We start from the raw sequence: 11,247 nt of genomic DNA, 5'->3' as shown, positions 1-11,247 counted from the left end.
TAACTGCCCCCACACCCAAATGCACCCCCATCTCTGGTGCAGTCCCCTCCACTCTGCACCGTGACAGCCCAGACACCTGAACAGACCGGCTCTTCCCCTCTCCCGCTATCCCCCCTGCAGCCTCCATGCCATGTCACCCCAACCCCGGAGGCACGCACATACACAAGTACACACACACACACATGTTAGACCACCTCCAGGGCCCCTCTTTGGCAGGGCCAGTCCCAAGGGAGAGGTTAGTATGATGGATGTCTGATTGGTAGCCCTCCCTTAGGGCCTCCCTCTCCGTCACCTCTCTGCGCTCTGAATTAAAAGGCCGTTTGTCTCCTCTGAGTCCTCAGCTGTAGAGCGCTGGCCTGCAATTTCACAGCACTCAGAGAGAGAGGGAGACCATTACAGAGGAGGTTGTCAGGGGAGCCATCAGAGCCCGGACACGCCTGAGGGACTCTTTCTTTCCCCTATATCTTCCTGGCTCCCGTCTCCTGCTCAGCTCCACCAACACCTCTATCACACTGCAGGCAGCCAACCTTACACTCAAAATATATAAATATTCAAGGCCTGCTTACAGTCAAGAATGCATAGATCTACATGCATATAACACATCACACACATCATTCAGGCCTTTTTAAATCCTCCTCTTCTTAGTGGAGCCTAAATAAATGAGCACATTTAATAATATAAATTAAAATGTTGACAAAGAAGAAGAATCACTTTTCTTCTTGGAAGCAGGAATGTAAAGACAATAAAAATGACTAAATTCATTCAACACACTAAATAAATTAGCCCTGGAAAACTTATTTATTTATTTATTTATTTATGTACGTATGTGTGTATGTGTGTATGCATATATGTGTGTATGTATGTATGTGTGTGTGTATGTATGTTGTTTTGACCAGTTTGGCCAGTTGTTAGATATGACCATTTAACTTACAGCAGTCTGTTTCCTTTTGTTTGTATTTATTCAAGCAACAATACAAAAACAGTACACATGATGTGTACAAAATAAGTACACGTACAGTGCATGTAAAGATTGAATCTGAACATGTGAATAAATAAATTTTAACCACAGACGACACACAGTCAGTCAGGGTGTTTATCACCATGTTGTCAGGGATGAAGTCACCATCCTGCAGAGGCAGCAGTATGTTTAGAATTTAAACACCTTCATTCCTGATGCACTGCAGACATGAATATGCTCTGATGCAGCATCCAGACTCAGAGAAACATTAAGGAACATTTGTGGTGGACAGAGGCCACCAGCTTCCAGTTAAATTTCCAGATCTACCAGCAGGCAAACCATCAAGAATTCTTCCAGGAAGAGTTAACAAGCCACGATGAAGCTAGACCTGAGAGGGCAGCCTGCTGATTAAACCTTTGATGCACAGTGTGCACTACAGTGGACACCTATTTAAGGATGTTTTCTACATTATGCATGGGTGTGGATGGTATATTTGCAATATAGCCAATTTAATGGGCATTAGAGAGTCATCCAATACACTACCACTTGCTGAAGAATAGATAAATATATTGTCAAATTTAATGTATTTATACTATTCATCCATTATCTGTACCGCTTCATCCAGCTAAGGGAAGCTGGAACCCATCCCAGCAATTAGCAGGTGAGAAGCAGGTACCTGGACAGGTCGCCGGCAGCCGCAGGGCCATGTACATATACACACATTTTAATTATCAAGTTTAATAAAATGGACAAAAAGACATCTATAATTTTATAGACTATTTGTAGTCTATATTATCTTAAGTAAAAAGTAAAAAGATATTAAAACCATGTCTGGAGAAGTAAAATATTGTGTGTGAAAACACGTGCATCAGAAGCTTAAAGATGGCTGAAGTGGCCTGAAACATGTAACACCGAGCATGGAACCTCAGGACTCCTTTCTCCCTGGATCCATGACATCATGGCATGTCATTAACGTGTCATTTTCCTGCAGCTGTGTGTATCTTTCTGCAGGCATCTTTATCTGTGACTTTCCAGCCAACCTGTCTGGTATTTATTGTTCTTTGTTCTTTTCTTGCTTTCCTTTCTCTCCTCAGCCCGAGTCCAAGCCGTCCTCCTTGAGTCCCGTCCTGTCTGATCTCTTCTCGTTAACAGGACATTTTTCTCTGAAGGATCTGTTGACTCGTTGGGTTTGTCTTTTTTTTTTTGTTGTAAACCCCCATTGTGCACATTAAATTTAGTTTAATTACCCACGTTTGAGTCACTATTTACACAATTAAAACATCTTTTTAACAAAAGTGGGCAAGTTTAGTCTGGGACACATAAAAAGTTGTGTAAATACCAGAAAGAAGCAGCCAGGTTCCACCTGCGCAAACCTGTAGAGACGTTTATGTGCTGCAGATATGCAGTTTAAAAAATTGCCATTCAGGTGTTTAGAGTTTCTAATAAGATTTCTCAAAGTGAATAAAGACTTCATTCTAGTCCAGCAGTATGAGATTAGACTAGATGTACAAGGAAAAGTGATAATTATGTCACATTTTCCTAAAAACATCGTTTACCATCATTTCCTTCACTGGACACACTCTCAAACACACTCTTAGACTCTGCGAGACGTAGACGTGGTTCATATATTGTAATTTCTACAGGTTTAACGTTTGTTTTCAACACATTATCGTCTCTAACGTCTCATATTCTGGCCAGGCTGACATCAGGTTTTACTGGGCTGCTGTTTTTCTTTCTTTCTTTTATTGGCCCATCACCACCACCTCGTCTCTTTGGAGGACAACTTTTTTAAATTAAATATTAATATTTCATTGGATATTAGCAGTTTAAAATTAAACTTGTTCATGCACGGGGATGAAAAATGGGGTTTCCAGCAGAAATATGCAGGATGTGGAGCAAACCACACAGAGAGCAGACGGAAAAGCAGACAGAACGATGGACAGCAGGACAGACAGGATTTGGCATGAACATGATCAGATGACCTAAACATGATATTTTGAGCTAAGCTTGACTTCAGGTAGTTATGGTAATTATGGTGTTTGCATGTGTGTGTGAATTTAGGAAAGTTAAACATGCTTCCAGGTCTCCATGCTTCTTTTTCTGAGCTCTGTTCTTTTTCCATTGCAATACATCCAGAAATGACAGGAATCCAGCGACTGATGTGATATCAGTTCCTTGTTTTCCAGTTTTTAGAAAACAAACAAATGCACCTTCGTCTGCATCCCCCTGTCTGTAACTGATGATGATGAAGAAATTGTGAGACGGTAATGTTTTTCCTGCCTGTTGTTTCGTACAGGGAAGTTAACCATGTCTTCTGCGGTAATAATGTCTTTTTTATGTGTAGCCATGGTCTAACTGCAAAGTAGAAATGAGAAAAGTTGCTGTAGCACCATCAACCCCACCTCCATTTCACTTGATACCTGTTTTCTAATATTTAATCATTCTTTAAATTGCATTTCTGATTATATTTGTGAGGGATACCAGACATGTTTCTTTTGGACCTCTGACAATGTGAAGGCAGGTTAGAATTATAAATCCAGACACAGTCAATGTGTTTGTTGCCCAGAAACTGCAGTTATTTTACATGTTTTCAGTCTAAACCACGACGCTGCTGCAGTTTGCCCTCTGGACCAACAAAGCTCCTCTACGATCTGGAATGAGACTACACGTTTAGTCGCCTGCTGGCAAAAACTCTGCATATACAACATAAATCATTCAATTACAAACTGAGGGGATTTTTAGTGTCATATCATCACATAAGATTATCAGGTTTGGGTAGAAATTTGTCATTAGAAGCAGCGCAGCGTTGCTTAAAATGTGAAAAAGATTTGTTTGTGCACATGTTCAAAATGTAGAAGTGTCTTAATTCAGGCTTAAAAATGATGACTGCAGCAGTAAATATTAAAACATGCTAACCATTTCCATGTTTCCAAACCAAACCATATGCTACTAGTTAATGAAGTAGAGAAGTGAAAGGTCTTCAGAAAACATGGTTTCCTGCTTTCATTGTATGCCATGTTCAACTGTATGTCATCATGGAGCAACACCCTGCAGGTGAACATCCTCATGTTATGACAATCTGGGTGGAGGCTGAATGCATAAGTTGCAGCTCTGTGTAGAAAAATAGAAGTTAGTGCAGAAAATGTCATGGAACCGTTTCTTTGTGAAGCTGCATCGTGAGATGTGGTTGTGAAGGGAAGGTTCCTGGTCTGGCTGGAGTCTTTCTGTGTGGTGTTTGCATGCTCTGTCCATGCATGCATGGGTCCTCTGCAGGTGTTAGGACTTCCTCTCACAGTCCAAACACAGGCTTGTTGGATTAACTGTTTTCTCCAAATTCTGTGTGCGTGACCCCGCACTGGAATAAGCCTGCTCAGCCTGTAGGGTTGCTACCGCAGTGGTCCGCCTTGTTTGGGTGGTCGGTGGGGTCCTGCACTGCATCCTCATGGTTGTGGCGTGGGACTCGGCTGGTTCCTGTGGTGGCGGCTTTTCTGTGAAGATGGATCCCCAAGACATGGCTTCCTGCTAGAAGCATCAAGCCTGATCTTAGGGACTGGAGTTTGTCTCAGGAAAATGGGTTTGGGGTGGGTGGGAGGCTTTGTGTGTTTTATCTGTATGAGTGTGTAAGAGATAATAAATTATTCTGTTTTTAATTGGGTTAGGTTATATACTTGGGTAAGTGAAGGTTTATTTTTTATTTTTAATTTGGTATTTAATCATTGCTGTTATTATGTAAGGCACTTTGTGCTGCTTTTTGGTATGAAAAGTGCTATATAAATAAAATTTGATTAGATTAGATCAGTCTGCAGTGCCATTTATTCGCTCTGTATTATGAAAAGTATTTTGTGATTAAACTTCTGCACCTTCAGCTCCTCACGCTGAAATGTTTTTGAAATGAAAAGATGCGCGTGTCTCTGCTGCTGTGAGAAGAGGTTTTCTGCTCGCGTTCTGATGGGAAATCATCAAGGAAAACAAACATCGCTGGAATCTCAACCTTCTCAATTACCCAGAATAAAGAAATAATTCAAACAAGCAGACTCACCTTCTGCCCTGTAACCACTAAATGTGTCTCTGCATGCAAACGCGGCGCACACACATCCACGCGCTGCATCCTGTGCAGCATGTGTGAATAGATAATTGGAGCTTTATTCACTGAGTCACAGGTTGGTGTGTGTAGCTGTTCATCAGGTTGAATCTCCCTCCTGCAGCCCGCCGGTGTGTAAAGTGGTGTGACTTTATGTGGAGCGGTGTAAAAGGACAGGTGGCTGGGATCTGGGCATGTGTGGAGGGTAAAAACCTGACTGTATGGCTCACACTGTGCTGAGTTCAGCCCCCTTCATTGAGATATAATGAGGGAGATCACCTTTCACTGTGGGCCATCCTAATGAGGTAATGAATGGGGGTGTGCTCTGCACCTTTGCCTTCACCTACTCTATTAATCAGAGTAGGGTCACACATAGCCGCCAGGACCCATCCTCCCCCATCTGGCAGCACTAATGGACCAAGCGGTGGATTGAAGGTGATTTTAGTTAAAGAGGAAAAGAGAAAGGAGGAAAGAGGGATGGGGAAAAACCAGAAGAAATCCAGAAGTAGAAGCTACAGGCTGGAAGAATATTCGACCTCCAAGGTAGAAGCAGAAAGGAGTATGCCTGACAAAGACCTTTGGCCTTGTTTCATCTACCTCAAGGAAACATCAGGAGGGTCAAAAGCTGCACCAGACTGCACGGAGCAGGACCAGGAACTGGCATTTACAGTATTTTTATTGGTTTATATCTCACAGAACGAGCTTACATTCTTCTTTGTGGTCCATTTGTGGAAAAGCTTCATCCCAAACACAAAGAATCAAAATATTTTGCCCCAACATCTGTACATAACACCATGCAAAACATTTTCCCCCATTAAGATATTTTCTTTCCTAACGTTAGCAAGGTTTCACTTTCTAAATGCAACCAGGTAGCTTTGGATGAAAACAACTGAATTATAAAAGCAAAACATGTTGGTTTACGAACCTCCCAGAGCCCTCAGGCTGTTGGGGGCTGGTCTCTGGTTTATTCCTAAAGCAGGAACTAAAACACACGGATGAGCATCTTTACTTTTATGGAGGTCGCTTGTGGAACAGCCTTCCAGGTGACCCGAGGGCAGCTGGGAGCGGTGATTTTTAAAATAAAGTAAATGAAGACGTACTTTCTTAGTAAAGCTTTTAATGGAATATTTTTGTAGACTTTAATTCACAAGTTTTATTTTATTTTATTTTATTTTATTTTATTTCAGCTCAGCACATCTTATTGAAACTTCCGATGCTTTTGTTTCTGCAGCGCGGCTGGTGAGGGTAAGATGGTGCTTTTAGAGACATTGTTTTATGTGTGTGTGTTTATGAGTGTGTGTGTCGTGGGTTTGTGGTCTGGGAAACTTGATGGGTTTTTTGTTCATTATGTTTTTAATGCGAAATACTTTGCTTTGCATTTGTTTACATGAAAAGGTTTTTATAAATAAAGGTTGATTGAAAAAAATGTGAGAATGATTCCCTGTTAAACACAACATATGTCCCAGTAAGACCCTGTTTCCTGTCTTATGTTCACACATCACCCCAAAGTTATTCATACAATTATTGCTCCTAATTATAGTGTTAGTATAACTAAAACTGTAACTCTTTTAAAATACATGTTAACATGTCAGTCTGACTGAAATCATATGAAATCAAAACTTTTAAAGTCCAGAAAATCCAGATAAAAAGATCTGGAGTTAGATATCTCCAGCATGTAGATTTAAATCTGCCTGGGTGGTCTGAGCATGCTCCATAGTTCCCATCACAGTCTTTGAAACAGCAACATAAGGAGGTACACGAAGAAGAAGAAGCTGGTGACAACAGAGAGTGATCACAGCAGATAGCATGTGCCTTGTTTTTATTATAGAAAAGTAAAGTGTGCGGCGATGAAACCGTCCTCTTCTCTGCTCTGCCTGCTACTAAAGCGCTGTCAGAGAAACTGTTCTAAAATCTAAAACCAGATAAAAGAGGTGCAGCTGAGATGGACATATTTCAGTCAATAAATTGATTCCCCTCTAGTACTTGTACACTGGGACAAGGAAAATACTCCATTTATGACCTATTCAACCTGCAGCTCAGCTGTGCTTGGAAACGTATTAAACTGTGCACATGCACATGTTGTAGTATCAAGACTGAGATCAGGTGACGTCTTGACCTGGAGTTATTTTCAGAAATGTACTTGTTTCAGTTTCTGTTAAAACAGTTTCATAACTGCTCGTGCTCTTATTGGTTAGTGGACTGGAACACGATCTAGCGCTGCCTAAATTTAGCTTAAGTCTGATTCTTTAGTTTGATTTAATGAGGTGTGCAAAGATCTCAAGTGTATTTGATGTGCAGGAGGACGGACACGATTGGTTTTAAACTGCTGTAATGCTGCATTTTATTAGGACATCTCCTGCAGCATGCCTCAGTCACAGAAAACCAGCAGATGCAAATGATTTGACATTGTCTTTATTTTGATGCCAGTGGCAGAAACCCAGTATATTGCTGTAAACAAGCTCTATTTGATATTTTTGTCATCTCATGAAGCTGTTATTCTAACCTGTAACTCACCCGATATGTAACCTGTGCAGCCATGACAGTAGGTGAATAGACCTGCTAGCCAGTGCTTAGACTGGGCTCCAAACAGCTCAAACATGGATGGAAATATCCTTTATATGGTAAAGAAAGCTATACACAACACCAAGCTCATAATGAAGTAAAGAACAGCCTCCAAAGGGCAAGCCTTCAGTTTTCTAAGTCTAGATAAAGAGGAAACTCCACAATGATATATGAGCTATCTCTAATGGCTAAACAAGACTGTAGGGTCAAAGAGAATCGTTGTAATTTATGATTCTGATTGTGTTCTGCTGTAACTCTAACAGCATGTTTGTATCTGATAAGAACAATTTTCCTATTTAGAAAAACGTATAAAGTATAACAAGTTTTTCAAGACAGATTTTCCTCCTAATAAAATAAAAGATATTACGTCGTAGTGAATCATACTGTATGATATTATATAGTACCATATCTTGCTGTTTCACATCGTATTGGGCCATTTATATATATATTTATGTACAGTATCATGTCATACAGCATGGTATGACATCATCTTGTACCGTTTTATATTGTATGATGTCACATTGGTTCATATTGCTTGATGTTGTATTTTGCTGTATTTTAATGGGTCGTTTTGTATTGTTTTGTACCACAATACAGTACGATAGTATTGTATTGAATCATACCGTATCATATTACATGATATCATATCTTGTGATATTGTATTGTCGGGTGCTTCATTATTATTGTTTGATATTATATTGCATTGATGTGTCTTGATCAGATGTGGAAAAATTGTCTTTCAGGCAAAAACGTCTCTGGACGCTGACTTGAATAATAAAAAGAAGTTTATTACAAAAGTTCAGACATCAAAACAGATTTCTGCAGCAAAATCTGGAGGTCCCAAAGCCAGAACGAAGACCTAAAGACTTGATGTGTCCTTCTGTCTTATATAGGGTTTAAACAAAGAAAATTCCTCAGTCCTGTGTCCTCCAATCATAGAGTTTGTCTATAGGATGCTCATTTGCATGGAATGCATGTTCTTGTGTCAATCCAGTCTGTGGGACAGAGAACCTTATATGGTAAAGTCTTAAGTGTGTACCATACAAATGCTATGCTTAGATACCTCAGCATCATACCATATTGTATGTGCAGTATCCTATTGCATGGTAGAGTATGATGTCATGTGGTATCATTTTAACACACAACAAGGTAAAAACATTGAAAACCCTCAGAACAGAAAGGCCAGGTTAGATATTACCATAATCTAAGCCAGTTTCAAACAGCTTCAAACTTTTTTGGGCAGATTAATCTGTGACAGAAATAGGTGAAGAAAAATATGTGGAAAAGACGTGAAATGTCTGTTTGCCTGATGCACACAACATCACACACATGCAGGCAGTGCGAGGGCATGGCTTCCAGAGGGATTGGATCTCAAGAGATTATTGATGATGTGACAGAAGGCAGAAGCACGCGGATGAATTCTGAAGTGTAAAGAAATATACTGCCTGCTCAGATTCAGCCAAATGCAGCAAAGCTGATTGGGTGGTGCTTCATAATACAGATGTGCAATGACCCAAAACCTACTGCAAAAGCAACTCAGGAGTTGTTGAAGGTAAAGAAGTGGAATACTTTGCAAAGGCCAAGCCGATGTGGATAAAACTGAAGACAAATGGTCAGAAATGCAGAGAGTTGCAGCAAAAGCCTGAAAAAAAGTCTCTGCTTTATCAGAAAAACTTAAAAACGAATGTTTATTCATCAACTTAGAATCTGGACTCAGCTGTGACTGTTGGGGCTTAATGAAAATAACAGGATATATTTAGTTTTTCCTGTAAGACTCGGCTGGACGGATCGAATGACTCAGATCTAAACATACTGACATTATTAAATTATTGCCATCAAATCTTTCAAATATCCATTATAATAAATAATACATTCATTTCTTGGAGTACAAGCGTCCCCACTGGTCAATGCAGAGAGGTGAAGAAGATTTGTGAATTCGACTGGACTCAGCATGACCACGTGGGAAGGTTGGGGAGGAAAAGAGAGGGGGAGGCAGACGGGATGGAGCAATAATCTCAGCAGTGTATGTGTTCTCAGCATCCCGTCCTCCCCTGGCTAACCGCACCAGCGGCCACTTGAATTAGCAGCAGAGGATTATGGGCAGAGAGCCTCATTAATCTGGGCAACAAACAGTGGCCAGTGTGAATATTTGCACCCAGAAATTGAAAAGATTAAGTCCTATTTGACAATGACTGGCAGGCTCTGCGCTGCAAGAGGCTACTGTTAAATATTCATATCCTGGAGTTGTTCTCTTCCTCCGTCCGTGTGCCACATGCATCTGTTTGTGTGCTTGTGTGTAAATGAAAGTGGTGTGCAAAGACAACAAGTGAGGCTTGTGTTGCTCATTATGAGCAATCAGGGCCTCCAGATTGAGCATTCTTTGATAGCAAATGACAGAAGTTTAAATAAAATGCTTTGGACATACAGAACACACACACGCCTACATACACATTAATGACCAGAGAAGGGGTCTGCTTTAACAGCCCATCATCCTGCCCGCCTCGTCAGCCTGGCAGGAGATTCCCTCCTGCAAACGCTCAGCAAATACACCTGCTATTCATTTCCTACAAGGCAGAGAAGGCTCGCCAGACCTGACAAAGCTATTTACCCACCTCCAGCCCAGCCTGTGCAGACGCTATCACTAATGTTTTCCCTTCTGCAGGAGATCAATATGTTTGGAAGCAGACAAACAACCCTGCTCTGCCAGGCAGGCTCTTCCTGTTTAGTGGGCCACCAGTGGGGGCCTCTGACAGCAGATGTACACAAGCGAATCAACAAGCAAGTCAACACTGGACACAATCAACAGAGCAGGATCTACAGTGCTAAGACTGAACACTGCAGCCCATATGTGACATACAAAGGATGGACTCTCGTCCTCGCTCACATGCCAAGTCATGACGGCTGCCAGGAAGCAAACCACAGAAAAATATTGATTCAAGCACAAACCAGGGGAATCACTGAAATGTGGAGCTGCTGGAGGGATCATAAACCTGGATACTCAGCTGGAGAGCTGGACAGGGGGCATCCCTGAAATGCTTTCAACAGATGAGAGGAGACAGAAATCCACCACAAAAACAGTAGAAAGCAGACTAGACCACCACCTAGGTCCCACGATCTGGTCCTCATCCTTCCTTTCCTCCTTCTCCTTGTTTCCTCCCCATGCATTTCCTCTCATGTACTTGTTTTGTTTCCTCTTTTTAACTCATATCCTCTCATTTCTCCCCTTCTTGTTTCCCATCTTCTCTTTTATTCTTTTCATTCTGTATCCTTCTGCACCTCTCCTCCCCATCCCTCCATCAGAGTTAGTCTTTTCTATTTCAACATGTGACTGTAAAGAAGCTGTTACACCATCTCAGCACCGTTGCTTCATGCCTCGGTGGATTGTAGGTAAATGAGGAGAGGGTGTGTGTGTGTGTGTGTGTGTGCACGGCAGCTCTGCTGTGATCTAGAGATAAACAGAATGAGTCAATGTCAAATTCATTTAAATATTCTTTTAGACGCGAAGCAGCTGAGTGCAAATGTGGGTGTGCTGACGGTGGTCACAGGGGTTGATTCCTGGTGTTTTACATGTGTGGGTGTGCGTGGGCGTGCATGTGGGTGGGAGCAGCAGGGTGAGTGTATTAAATTGTTCTGTGTTGCGGAGATA

This window comes from Melanotaenia boesemani, chromosome 19 (assembly GCF_017639745.1).
Source record: "Melanotaenia boesemani isolate fMelBoe1 chromosome 19, fMelBoe1.pri, whole genome shotgun sequence".
Lineage (NCBI taxonomy): Eukaryota > Metazoa > Chordata > Actinopteri > Atheriniformes > Melanotaeniidae > Melanotaenia > Melanotaenia boesemani.
This window is presented reverse-complemented; position numbering follows the sequence as displayed.